The following is a 15,358-nucleotide window of genomic DNA, read 5'->3' on the forward strand; positions in this document are numbered from 1 at the left end:
GAATCACACTAAGGTACGCTTAAACAAGATTTCATAACGATCGATGCTTAGTCTAAAAAGACTCACAATTGTTGGCGCTGCAAAAGAAGTCACACGTATTCACATTCCCTCTATTTCATTTATGGAGATTACGCTATGTTCGACATTCCATGGTAAGGTCAACTAACAAACGGTTATCACGCGAAATTCCAGGTAAAGTCCTTAAATTTCTTTTGTTAAAATTTCGACTTCTTGCATATAGTGAGTAGATTTTTGCATTTCTACTTCCCCTAATGATCCTTGCATCACGAAAATTTTCTTTCATAATAGCGAATACTCATTTGCTTCATTTTTGACGAATTCATATGTTACACATGCGTTGTTTGTTAAGCATGTGGCTTCACTTGAAATTGTTGCTTTATCAAGTTCAAATATTATTTCGCTATCTTCACTCCTTGCATTGTGATCTAGCTAAACCACATTATTGCATAATGTTGACTCTTTGATATCGAGTCAACGAAACTCGTTGAACTCCTTTCTTTTCAAGCTATATACATGGTTTTTCGTTGTAACCATGGCAAAACTTTCTTGTTGATACATGTAATCATTGTTGGATTATGCTTAACCCAAGTTCAATTGATTGAACTTGCTCGTTATATATATTCGATTCAAGATTCCATATGATGGATTGAAGCCATCATATTCGAAATAATCCAAACAAGCACTTCATTTGCTTTGAACCATAACAGGCTTGTTTGGTCTTTGACTTCATTGAATCGTTTCCTTGATCACGATCACCTTGTGGTGACGTTTTCACAAATTTGAAGCTTGCGCTAACCTCGTTTACGCACATCATGTACGGATTTAATTATTTATCTGTTTGTTTATTGATATTAAATCCGCTTTGTTGATTTATCATATTAAAGCAATCTTAATACAATCGTGTGTTAAGATAATGGTACACAAATTCATTTCGTATTTCGGTGTACCTCTTAACAGTTCTTTCAGCATCGATCGAACATTTTGTGATATTCATTGTTTTTTTTTCATTTTCGATCAAAAACATTATTTCCTTGTTTCATTTTCAATTGAAAATCCTATGAGATTTGTTTGAAACAAACATTCAAATTTACTTTGTTGAACCTTCAGTTGAATTCAACTACGGTGAACTTCTTTGATCACCGTTGTTATTGAAATATTTCAATCACTACGACACCTTGTGGTGTCGGTATAAACTTGTAGCTTGTGCTAATCATGATCAGTCGTCTCATGCGAAATTATATATGCTTTTCGTTTGACACATCATTTAGATAGTCTTGATGCAACTATGTATTAAGACGAAGATACACCGGGTTCGGTTGTATTTCATTTCGGTATATCTTTGCAATTCAATAATTTCAACACGTTGATTTTATTCATTTAACGGTTTGATTGTTGACAAATCATTTTTATGATTCTATTTATTTGAACTTGTTACATTCGAGTTTCAATCATACAACAACCAACACAAGTTTCCGTTGGTAGTGAATTCTATTGTTTCAAAAATTGATTTGCATATTGTGAACGTTCATTTGAAATTCTCTTGGTCGAAATTCCTCTGTTATTGAACCCCGTAAACTTGGTCACATTGGTGATAGTATCACAACGCTTCGTTCACTTGACCCCGATCTCTGGAACAAACTTTGTTGAACAATTGGGCTCTTATTGATGCAAAATGTCCTCACATTCACGTAATCTAAATAACCCTCGCTTTGATTACGCGGTTATTAACTTTGGCATTGTTCGGACTTACCTAGGAACGACATAACTCCGAGGAGATAACATAGTCTAAATTTCGAGGACGAAATTTATGTAACAGGGGGAGAATGTGACAACCGGTAATTAACGCCTTCTAATTACGCAATTAACAAACACTTAAGGCGATAATAAGTAGTGTTTAAGGCACAATTAACTTAATTAGGCTATTTGAATGCCTATGAACGCCTATTCGACTTTACAGTGCGCGTATGACGATCCGCGGAGAAACTACATCATATTAAACGATAACGCGCTGAAACCGAACAAAATACTGACAACACCGACGAATACGAATTTTATACGCGTATTTTATATTTATAAATTTAGTTTTGTGAAACTTTCATGCTTTCGAACGATACGAAACGCAAACGAGAACGAAAAACGCGGAACAAGTAACACACCGACAATCAACGGCGAAACGAAAGCATCAGACACGCGTATTAGCTTTAAAACTGAAATGTTTTGATATATTTAGCTTCGTTTTTAAATTTTACTCTCCGTGGTCGAAAACGAATCGCAAAACGGACACGAAACGACGAACAACACAGTTTACGCGTTTTAACGCAACCGACAAAAAAAAATGTGCGTCGAATCTCGATTTATGATGTAATTTTTGGGAAATTTGACTTATCATTATATTTTATAACATTTTATGATAATCGGGTTCGAGAAACGGGCTTCGGAGATGCGATCGGGCCTCTCAAAACATTGGTAACGGGCTTGTGGGCCTGGGGCCCAAGCCCATTTAAAATCCCTAAATATAAATACCCTTGTTATAAGAAGTTCAAAACCCTAGTCTCATTTCTCTCATTTTCAGCGCACACCACACACCAGACCCCTTCACCTCTGCTCTTCCCCTCGACATCCTGATCGGAGACCGGAACCGGAGGTGCCAGCCGGTGCTGGCCGTTCTTGTTCCTGCAATCACACCCACGCACCCCCCACAACCATCCCTCTCTCTCTCGGTTACGCGGATGGCCGACCACCATGATTTTGGTGGCGGCGGACTACAGCAACAACACCACCACCACCACAGGCGGCGGCACTGTGGTGGGTGGTGTCGGTCGATGCTTCAAGCGAGAAAGAGAAAGAAAATCGAGAAAGATGTGATGGAAAAGGGGGGGGGGTAACCGTGATGATGATGATGTTGGTGGAGGTTCTCCGACGAACAGGCGACTGTCGACAACGGCAAGGAGGGCGGACCCGTCGGGATACCGGTAGCGGAGCACGGTGGTGGCGGCCCTGTTTTGTTTCAGTTTCGGGTTAGATTGATCTGGTTCAGTAGATGTTAACAGCGTTCGATACGGGAGTTTCGGGTCACCCATGGGTCATCGGGTCAGACTGGTCAAACGGTCAAAGGCAGTAAATGGTTCAGTCAACTGGTTTCGGTTCGGGTCAGCGCGAGTCAACACAGCCAACGGGTCAGTTGCGGGTTTTCGGCTCAGTTTCGGGTCTCGGTCAAAGGCAGTCAACAAAGTCAAACCAGTCAACACGTCAGGTTGACTGGTCAACGCTGGTCAACGGGGGCCTCGGGTTCAGTTATGTCAGAGTTGATTCAAGTTAGATGATGGCTCGGGTCAAATTCGGTCAATGGTTCGGTTCGGGTCAAGCTGGTTGGTCGGTCTCAGCTTTGGTTCCGGTTGACTCGGTCAAACCGAGTCGACTCGGTCAAACTCAGGTCAACAGCGGGTCAACTCAGTCGACGCAAGACCCGGTAAAGTTTAACGACGCGAAATTAACGTAGATTTTTATGGATTTTAGACTTTATATAGTTAAACGCGACCGAGCTCGACCCGTTTCGTTTTGGTATTAGTTTACGTTTATTATTACTTGACGAAAACTATATATTTGATTACATTGCATTGGATTACTGGTTGAATTTTGAAAAATATAGCGACACTTAGATGTCGGGACGTCCAAAAACAGCGGAAACTATGTCCGATTTTCATAAAAACTCGAATTACAAAACAAGAGTATATCTTAAAAACGACACCAATCAAAACTCTAGTTTTCTTATAAAACTAAATATAAAAGTATATGTATTTAGTGTCGTTTTATAACTTATATAACTTATAAAACTGAAATTATAATATTTCGACAACAAGTGAGTTACAACTTAACGAAACCCGACAATTATTTTGATAAATATAATTATCTATATTTAATCAAACATTGATATTTCCGAAGCTCTTATAAGATGAATATAGAGTTTATATTTATTTCGAACGTCGTTACTACGTGTCATTTTATAAAATAGATATAATCACTTATATTTATTTTATTTTCAAACTTATGTTTATTTTATTTTCAAACGATGACATTAAACCCTTTTACACACTAAATGTAGTTTTCATAGTTATTACGAACGTTTAGCATTCGGAAATCTTTTAAAGTGAATATAATTATTTATATTTCTTTCCATTATTTAGAATCCAAATATTCTTTCAACCGTCGCTAATTCGTGCGACCTTACGAAATAAATATAATCGTTTTATTTATTTCAAACGCCATTAGTCCGTATACTTTTATAAAATAAATATAATGTAATGTTTTATATTTATTCCAAACGCCAACGATTTGAACATGAATATATGTATTTATTTAGTTACGTCTTATGAAAGCTACGACGAGACGTACGTTGATCCATCCACGTACTTCTAAATCACGATGACCAACACGACTTCATAAGTATATTTATATATATAAATATACGTATCCTAATCATTCGGAAACTAAGTCATTTCGGGACTTAGTACTTGTCCCGAATATATACGAAACCGAGTAACCATAGATTGGTTATTCTAAGTAAAAGTAACAACACCTTCGTAGAGTTGTTTGTTAGCGACTCGGTAGAGCTCGGACACGTAGTTTAGCTACGTTTAAATTAGAAACTTATAATTATTCCTTGGTTAGGGATGCTTTAGTTGCACGCTAGCGAGTTCACATTCTTGGAGTGACATCACGATATCACGTTAAGCTAGCTTTGCACAGGAATGTCAAGGTGAGTTCATAACCCCCACTTTTTACTGTTTTACATTTTTTTTTATAAATGCTTTCGGGGGTGGAAAGACATGCAAGTTTTTACAAAAGTAAATAACTTTTCGATGAACGAAAACTCATAGTTCTCAACCATGTTGCGAAGGGATTTCAAGGAACTTAAATGGTTTACGAATGATTTCGATCAAACATACCGGTTTTACAAAACCCGCGCATATTTACGAAATGTGCATGGTTTTCTAATGGGTACGGGCGACACAGTCGATGTGACAACTCGAGTTTCTGACTTTCACTTTCGCATTAAATGCGCGTTGACTTTGACTGTTTAGTAGTTGACTTGTTGGACTTGTAATTGTACGCGTTGTGTTTTAATGAAACGTGTTGTCATTGTGCATACATGTAATTACTTGTTGTTGTGAAAGATAATATTAGAAATTATTATTTAATACACTTAGTCTAAATCACGAAACATGACATACAGTTCGAAGGATTCGAAGGACCACGAAAGATAACTTTCGATCCGAAGGATCAACCTTCGAATTAAAGGTTCTCGAAACATATCATTCGACCAAGGACTTCATCCTTCGAGCACGAAACATATCCTTCGATATGTTTCGGCCCAGTTGTTCTGATGGGCTTGGCCCATTACTGTGATACGTATATATAGGAGTGCATGTAAACTGATAGTTATTTTTCAAAGAAAAACCCTAGTTTTCAGTTCGTGTGTGACGGCAATTACAAACACCCGGAGATTATTTGCTGAACAATTCCCTTTTTGCTCTCAATTCCGGACGTGAATAAATTACTTGTGAGTGCATAACCTAGCATACCGAGCAAACCAAGGTGAGTTCACACGAGCCAAGGCATGGGTTCCCAGGGTGGGAATGGGTTGGATGATTACTTGTGCATACTTTGATATTATAACGAACGATTAACTGTTGATGCTTACGAACTGCTTTCGCACACACCCTGGTCGGTAAAGACTATGGTCGCGAACGAACTACTCAACTGCCTTCGCACACACCCTGGTCGGTAAAGACTATGGTCGCGAACGAACTGATTAACCGCCTTCGCACACACCCTGGTCGGTAAAGACTATGGTCGCGAACTATTCAAACATAATCTTCGCACACCTGCCTGGGAGGCCGCGATGGAACTAATCATATGGAACGTAACGATTAAACCATTACTCACACTATACGATATTGAACTTTAAACTGTGAACTCGCTCAACTAGTTTGTTGATTATCTGCTGCATGCCTTGCAGGACCTTAGGTACTTATGGAGCTTGCACTGGAGGAGCGGGACGTTGTGGGCAGTGGATTATGAACGCTATGTTTAAACATTTCGAATAATTGAACTTATGGTTTACTTGGGTTATTTACTTATGCTTCCGCTACTGATACTATGATTATTTTGAAACATCAATTGTATTGAATGGGGTTTTACGAATTACTTTATTTATATTATGCTATGTTCAATATGATTGATGGCTTGATCCTGGTCAGTCACGCTCCCAAGCGGTGATACTCCGCAGGTGGATTTTGGGGGTGTGACAGATTGGTATCAGAGCCATTGGTTATAGAGAACTTGGTTTTAATATGGAAAAAAACGTTTTATTAAAACCAGACTATAACCAGAACAGTGCTCTCAACGATCCACAACGACGCTTCGCTCCACGTGCAAGACTCGACATCCTAGGTAATAAGGTTATGTTTATTACCTGCTTGCTAGAATTTGCATAGAACTTTGCTCGTAGTATGCTTACATTACCTTGCTCACAACTTGTCATTGCATGAGAATACTTATGTGCTTACACTCTTCTGTCATCGCACTATTTGCGAACCTTTCTCACTATTGTTGCCTTTGATGTGAAGATCAATGGCCGCACGAATTACTATGACTCAAGCCCAGCTAGAGGCTCTCGTTGCTGCGGCAGTTGCAGCCGCCCAAGCAGGTAGTATACCCTGCAGTATAGACACTAGGATCTTTAGATCCTACATTAATTCTCGTACTTAACTTTGCCCTATTCGTACACAATAGGTCAACCCGCTCAGCAACAACCTGGGTGCACCTTCAAGAATTTCATGGATTGTCGTCCTAGTTCGTTCAGTGGCACGGAGGGAGCAGTTGGACTCCTCCACTGGTTTGAAAAGCTCGAGTCGGTTTTCGAAATGTGTGAATGCCCTGAGGCTCGCAGGGTGAAGTTCGCCACTGGCACACTTGAAGGGATTGCGCTCACTTGGTGGAACGCACAAGTGCAGATCTTAGGGTTGGCAGCTGCTAACGCCACACCCTGGAATGATTTCAAAGAACTGATCAAGCGGGAATACTGCACTAGAGAAGACATTCACAAGTTGGAGGATGAGTTGTATAACTTGAAAATGGTTGGTTCGGAAATCGAAGCTTACACCAAGAGATCGAATGAGTTGGCTGTGTTATGTCCAACTATGGTGGACCCTCCTTACAAGCGTATTGAGTTGTATCTCAAAGGTTTGGTGCCAGAAATACAAAGCCACGTTACCTCGGCTAACCTCAACAATATCCAGGAAATACAGCGTCTCGCTCATCGCATCACCGATCAGGCAGTGGATCAGAATAAACTGCCGAAGCGTGTCGGCGCTACTGCTACAGCTGTTACTTCAGTCACTCCCACTGCTGCTACTTCTGCCACACCCAGCGAGAATAAAAGAAAGTGGGACGGGGATTCCAGCAGGGGATCAGCGTCTGTTCAGTCTCAAACTCAGCAACGTCGCACCAACGATTACCAGAGTCCGAGTCAGCAATCATCGGGCAGTCAGGGACATAGTGGTTATAAGGGCAATCACCCGTGGTGTAACAGGTGCAACAAACACCACAGTGGAAGATGTCGCAGGAGTCAGTGTCAAAGATGTCACAAGCCGGGTCATGAGGCTAAAGATTGTAGAAGCTCGCGTCCAGCAAACCAGCACCAGCAACTTCCACCGCCAGCTCCACAGAATCAGCAGCAGCAGCCACAGCGTGGAAACCGGGGGTGTTTCCAGTGTGGGGCTGAAGGTCACTACAAACGCGATTGTCCTCAGTTGAACCAGAATCGCAATAACAACAACAACCAGGGCAACGGGAATAACAACAATAATCAGAACAACGGGGGAAACAACAACAACAACGGCAATGAAGCTCGTGGTCGTGCTTTTGTGTTGGGTCGAGGAGATGCAGTGAATGATCCCAATGTGGTTATGGGTAAGTTTCTTCTCGACGATATTTATGTTACTGTTTTATTTGATTCGGGTGCTGATACAAGCTATATGTCACTGAAAATGGGTAAATTATTAAAACGTACACCAACACCCCTAGACACCAAACACGTCGTAGAACTAGCCAATGGTAAAAGTGTAGAAGCCACACAGGTAGTCAAGGGTTGTAGTATTGTTCTAGCGGGTCAGACTTTCTCGATTGATCTCATACCCATAGTTTTGGGTAGTTTCGACGTCGTCATCGGTATGGATTGGTTATCCCAACATCATGCGGAGATCTTATGCAAAGAAAAAGTTATTCGTATTCCTCGCTCCAGTCAGGAACCTCTCGAAGTACAAGGTGACAAGAGTGGTGCTGTGGTTGGCATCATCTCTTACTTAAAGGCGCAGAAATGTTTACGAAAGGGACATACTGCCATTCTGGCACTTGTCACTGACGCATCAGCAAAGGAAAAGAAGCTGGAGGATATACCAGTTGTGCGTGATTTTCCTCAAGTGTTTCCTGAAGATTTACCTGGTTTACCTCCTCATCGTCAAGTTGAGTTTCAGATTGAGTTAGCTCCTGGAGCAGCACCAATAGCCCGCGCACCGTATCGTTTAGCTCCAACCGAACTGGAAGAACTGTCGAAGCAGCTGCAAGAGCTCTTGGAAAAGGGCTTTATTCGTCCAAGCTCTTCGCCTTGGGGAGCTCCAGTGTTATTTGTGAAGAAGAAAGACGGTACGTTCAGAATGTGTATAGACTACCGTGAACTCAACAAGGTGACAGTGAAGAACCGTTATCCTCTTCCGCGCATCGACGACTTATTCGACCAGTTGCAAGGGTCGTGTTACTATTCCAAGATTGATTTAAGGTCAGGGTATCATCAGCTGAGAGTCCGGGATGAGGACGTCTCCAAAACCGCTTTCAGAACTCGCTACGGTCATTACGAGTTTCTTGTCATGCCATTCGGGCTTACGAACGCGCCTGCAGTCTTCATGGATCTTATGAACAGGGTGTGCAAACCCTATCTCGACAAGTTTGTTATCGTTTTCATCGACGACATTTTGATTTACTCCAAGAGTCAGGAGGAGCACGAGCAGCACTTACGCCTTATCTTGGAACTTCTTCGAAAGGAGCAACTGTATGCAAAGTTTTCAAAATGCGACTTCTGGCTTCGTGAAGTCCACTTCTTAGGCCATGTGGTGAACAAGGATGGGATTCATGTCGATCCATCCAAGGTTGATTCGATCAGAAACTGGCCAGCACCGCGTACACCGACAGAAATACGCCAATTCTTGGGTTTGGCGGGTTACTACAGGCGATTTATTAAAGACTTCTCCAAGATCGCGCAACCACTCACTATGTTAACACAGAAAGGTGTCGTTTACAGATGGGGTAATACGCAGGAAACTGCTTTTCAGTACTTGAAGGATAGGTTATGCAGCGCACCTATTCTTTCATTGCCAGAGGGCACGGATGACTTCGTGGTTTATTGTGACGCATCAATACAGGGTCTGGGTTGCGTATTGATGCAGCGGGATAAAGTGATAGCCTACGCTTCTCGGCAACTCAAGGTTCATGAACGGAACTACACGACGCACGATTTAGAGCTGGGAGCTGTTGTTTTCGCGCTTAAGATATGGCGACACTACCTGTACGGTACCAGGTGCACGATTTACACCGATCACAGGAGTCTCGAGCATATTCTTAAGCAAAAGGATTTGAATATGCGTCAACGCAGATGGGTTGAACTTCTAAACGACTATGAATGCGCCATCAAGTATCATCCAGGCAAGGCCAATGTTGTGGCTGATGCCCTCAGTCGGAAAGACACTATACCTAAGCGCGTGCGAGCGCTACAGCTTACTATTCAGTCCAGTCTTCCTGCACAGATACGAGCTGCTCAGATAGAAGCACTAAAACCCGAAAACGTCAAGGCTGAAGCCTTGCGCGGTTCAAGGCAACAAATGGAACAAAAGGAAGACGGCGCCTACTATGTAACGGGGCGTATTTGGGTCCCACTTTATGGCGGCTTACGCGAACTTGTGATGGATGAAGCGCACAAGTCTCGCTACTCGGTACATCCAGGGTCGGATAAGATGTACCACGATATCAGAACAACTTATTGGTGGCCAAACATGAAAGCTCTTATCGCAACTTACGTCGGCAAGTGTTTAACTTGTGCAAGGGTTAAAATCGAGTACCAGAAACCATCAGGCCTGCTTCAGCAGCCTAAGATACCGCAATGGAAATGGGAAGAAATTTCCATGGATTTTGTTACGGGCTTACCTAGATCCCAGCGTGGGAATGACACTATTTGGGTGATCGTTGATCGGCTCACAAAGTCTGCTCACTTCTTGGCTATCAAAGAAACGGATAAGTTTTCTACCCTAGCAGACATCTACATGAAAGAAGTTGTTTCGAGGCACGGAGTGCCCACCTCTATTATTTCGGATCGCGATGCACGATTCACGTCAGAGCTTTGGCAAGCGATGCACAAATCTTTCGGCTCACGATTAGACATGAGCACAGCATATCACCCTCAGACGGATGGGCAGTCTGAGCGAACTATCCAAACCCTTGAAGACATGCTTCGGGCATGTGTCATTGATTTCGGCAACGGCTGGGAAAAGCATCTCCCTTTGGTGGAGTTCTCGTACAATAACAGTTACCATACCAGCATTCAAGCCGCTCCATTTGAGGCATTGTACGGACGTAAATGCCGGTCACCTCTCTGTTGGGCAGAGGTGGGGGATAGTCAAATTACGGGTCCAGAGATTGTAGTGGACGCCACAGAAAAGATTGCACAGATACGACAACGCATGGCGGCAGCACGCGACCGTCAGAAAGCCTACGCGGACAAGCGTAGAAAGCCATTGGAATTTGAGGTCGGGGACCGGGTTTTATTGAAAGTTTCACCCTGGAAGGGTGTGGTACGTTTTGGCAAACGGGGCAAACTAAATCCGCGGTACGTCGGACCATTCGAAATTACAGAAAAGATTGGCAAGGTAGCCTACAAGTTGAACCTACCAGCTGAACTCGGAGCAGTTCACAATGTCTTTCACATATCGAACTTAAAGAAGTGCCTATCAGATGAAGACCTCATCATTCCTTTTAAGGAACTCACTATCGACGAGCGGTTGCAGTTCGTCGAGGAACCAGTTGAAATCACGGACCGGGATGTTAAGGTCCTCAAACACAAGAGAATCCCTCTTGTTCGAGTTCGTTGGAACTCCCAGCGTGGTCCAGAGTATACCTGGGAACGCGAAGACCAGATAAAAGAAAAGTATCCCCAGTTATTCGAAACCAATGCATCCACTTCTGAGGCTGAAGCTACTACTACTGAATTTCGGGACGAAATTCCAAATCAACGGGGGGATGATGTGACACCCCAGGAAAACCAGTGAACAATGTAACTTACCTAGCTTCCTCAGTGAGTGCGTACCAAATTTCGGGACGAAATTTCTTTTAAGTTGGGGATAATGTGACAACTCGAGTTTCTGACTTTCACTTTCGCATTAAATGCGCGTTGACTTTGACTGTTTAGTAGTTGACTTGTTGGACTTGTAATTGTACGCGTTGTGTTTTAATGAAACGTGTTGTCATTGTGCATACATGTAATTACTTGTTGTTGTGAAAGATAATATTAGAAATTATTATTTAATACACTTAGTCTAAATCACGAAACATGACATACAGTTCGAAGGATTCGAAGGACCACGAAAGATAACTTTCGATCCGAAGGATCAACCTTCGAATTAAAGGTTCTCGAAACATATCATTCGACCAAGGACTTCATCCTTCGAGCACGAAACATATCCTTCGATATGTTTCGGCCCAGTTGTTCTGATGGGCTTGGCCCATTACTGTGATACGTATATATAGGAGTGCATGTAAACTGATAGTTATTTTTCAAAGAAAAACCCTAGTTTTCAGTTCGTGTGTGACGGCAATTACAAACACCCGGAGATTATTTGCTGAACAATTCCCTTTTTGCTCTCAATTCCGGACGTGAATAAATTACTTGTGAGTGCATAACCTAGCATATCGAGCAAACCAAGGTGAGTTCACACGAGCCAAGGCATGGGTTCCCAGGGTGGGAATGGGTTGGATGATTACTTGTGCATACTTTGATATTATAACGAACGATTAACTGTTGATGCTTACGAACTGCTTTCGCACACACCCTGGTCGGTAAAGACTATGGTCGCGAACGAACTACTCAACTGCCTTCGCACACACCCTGGTCGGTAAAGACTATGGTCGCGAACGAACTGATTAACCGCCTTCGCACACACCCTGGTCGGTAAAGACTATGGTCGCGAACTATTCAAACATAATCTTCGCACACCTGCCTGGGAGGCCGCGATGGAACTAATCATATGGAACGTAACGATTAAACCATTACTCACACTATACGATATTGAACTTTAAACTGTGAACTCGCTCAACTAGTTTGTTGATTATCTGCTGCATGCCTTGCAGGACCTTAGGTACTTATGGAGCTTGCACTGGAGGAGCGGGACGTTGTGGGCAGTGGATTATGAACGCTATGTTTAAACATTTCGAATAATTGAACTTATGGTTTACTTGGGTTATTTACTTATGCTTCCGCTACTGATACTATGATTATTTTGAAACATCAATTGTATTGAATGGGGTTTTACGAATTACTTTATTTATATTATGCTATGTTCAATATGATTGATGGCTTGATCCTGGTCAGTCACGCTCCCAAGCGGTGATACTCCGCAGGTGGATTTTGGGGGTGTGACAGTCGAGGTGATTCGACACAGTCGAGGGGATTCGACACAGTCGAGGTTATTCGACACGGTCGAGGGGATTCGACACGGTCGAGGTGATTCGACACGGTCGAGTGATTCACACAGTCGAGGTGATTCGACACAGTCGAGGTGATTCGACACTAAAAACCGTCTACACAGGTTGAGTACTTCCTATGTCGCCGCATACGTTAATGTCCTCGCGAAACATTAACGATCAACCTGTTCATAGACGCTTTACATACCCATTTACAACAGTAAAACTTTCATATATTCATAAGATTCATTTGATGGAAACTCAAAAATACATGAATTACAAACTTTGGTAACGTTTTTAAGTTATACCTAAGTAAGAGGAAGCGCTGATCCTGCTTACAAAGGTTTGTTTGGGCTCGGCCCACTCTCACTCATGCAATGCACAAAGATTATTGTGGGCCAGACTCACAGTTTTTCATATATCATGCCAAGAAAATAATTTTACTATATTTTCTTAACAACTTTAAAACCGGTTATAAAAAAAAAGATTTATTTTAAATCTTTTCAAAACAAACTATGAACTCGCTCAACTTTTTGTTGACTTTTTCGCATGTTCTTTCTCAGGTTGAATTCTCAAAGCTATGGAACGGTTGGAATAGGAGAACCCATGGGTATTCGAGTACTTAGCGGGCGTTCACTTTCTAGAAGTCTTAGCTTATTTGCTTCCGCTGTGCAATGAAGATACCGGTTCAGTCACGCCAGCTCTGATTTTTCGGGGTGTGACATTATGAGAGATCGTGGTGCTGAAGTTGCTTTAGCACAGACATGGGCTGAACTGAGAACTCTTATGATGAGGGAGTTTTGTCCTCGTCATGAGCTGCGAGCTCTAGAAAGGGAGTTCGATGATCTGAAACAAGTAAGTGGTGAGCACCGGGCGTATACTGATAGGTATGAGGAGCTGAGTTTATTATGCCCAACAATGGTCACCCCACTCGACAAGGCTATCGAGAGATACATCGATGGTCTACCTGACTCCGTGTAAGACATCGTTACTGGTAGTAATCCTACCACTGTCCGTCAGGCAATCGAGTTAGCTGCAACGTTGACTGAATCGCAGATTCGAAAGGGTAAGTTGCACAGGAAGGGTGATAAGAAGGGTAAGAAGCAGGAGTCAGACAAGAAGGATAGCAAGAAAGGTAAAAATAGGAAAGGAAATGATGCGGGTTCTTCAAAAGGTTCGAGGAAGCGGAAGGCTTCCCAAAACTATGCCGTTACTACTCAGGCTCAAGCTGCTCAAAATCAGCTTGCGCAACAACCTGCCAAGATGCCTTATCTTGGCAATGCACCGTTGTGCAACAGGTGTAACGGCCATCATCAATCGCACCTCCAATGTCGTCAATGCACCAACTATGGGAGACCTGGTCATCTTGCTGCCACCTGCCGTATTCCAGCTAATTTGAATCGGGCAGCTCAGAACCCGGCTCAACAGGTTGCTTAACCTCTTGCTCAGCAACAAGGTCAAGCAGCACGACCCCACTTCCCACCAGGCTCTTGTTATAACTGTGGGGATCTGACCCACTACCGTAATCAGTGTCCAAGGTTGATAAATGCGAACCCAGTTCAAGCTCAGGCTCGAGGACGAGCTTTTAACATGAATGCTGTTGAGGCACAAGCAGTCAATGATGTGGTGAACGGTACGTTTTCTTTGTCAATAATCAACCTGCGTCTGTTCTTTTTGATTCAGGGGCCGATAAGAGTTTTGTGTCATTATCTTTTGAGCCCTTGCTTCGCGTGTCTAGAATAAAACTAGGTAAGCCTCTGACAGTTGAAGTTGCGAGTGGTGAACCCGTTGTTCTTGATTCTGTTCTTCGCAATTGCCAGTTGAACCTTAACGACCATCTTTTTCCTATTGATCTCATGCCTATGCAACTTGGAAGCTTCGACATTATTGTGGGTATGGATTGGTTAGCCAAGCATCGCGCAGAGGTAGTTAGTTTTGAAAAGATCGTTCGTGTGTCGCTTTCATTAGGTGAGATACTACAGGTTCGTGGTGAGAAACCTGTTAGTAGCCTCAAGCTTATGTCTTGTTATCAAGCTCGGAAGTATCTGCGAAAGAACTATGTGGCCTTCTTGGCACATGTTACAGCAGATAAGGGCAAAGGTTAGTCTACTCAAGATATCCCAGTTGTTCGGGATTATCCGGAGCTGTTTCCTGAAGAGTTACCTGGTCTACCCCCAGCACGTCAAGGCGAGTTCCGTATTGATCTTGTACCTACTGCAAATCCTATTGCCAGGGCTCCATATCGTCTTGCACCGTCTGAGATGCAAGAGTTGTCTAAGCAGCTTCAGGAGCTTTCTGACACAGGTTTTATCCGTCCTAGCTTTTCACCTTGGGGTGCTCCCGTTCTTTTTGTCAAGAAGAAGGATGGATCCTTCAGAATGTGTATCGATTATCGTGAGCTGAATAAGCTTACCATCAAGAATCGATATCCCCTACCTCGCATTGATGATCTCTTTGACCAGTTACAGGGTGCTACTTGCTTCTCGAAGATCGACCTTCGTTCAGGGTATCATCAACTTCGTGTGCATGAAGAGGATATTCCCAAAACAGC

Source organism: Helianthus annuus, chromosome 5 (assembly GCF_002127325.2).
Source record: "Helianthus annuus cultivar XRQ/B chromosome 5, HanXRQr2.0-SUNRISE, whole genome shotgun sequence".
Taxonomy (NCBI): domain Eukaryota; kingdom Viridiplantae; phylum Streptophyta; class Magnoliopsida; order Asterales; family Asteraceae; genus Helianthus; species Helianthus annuus.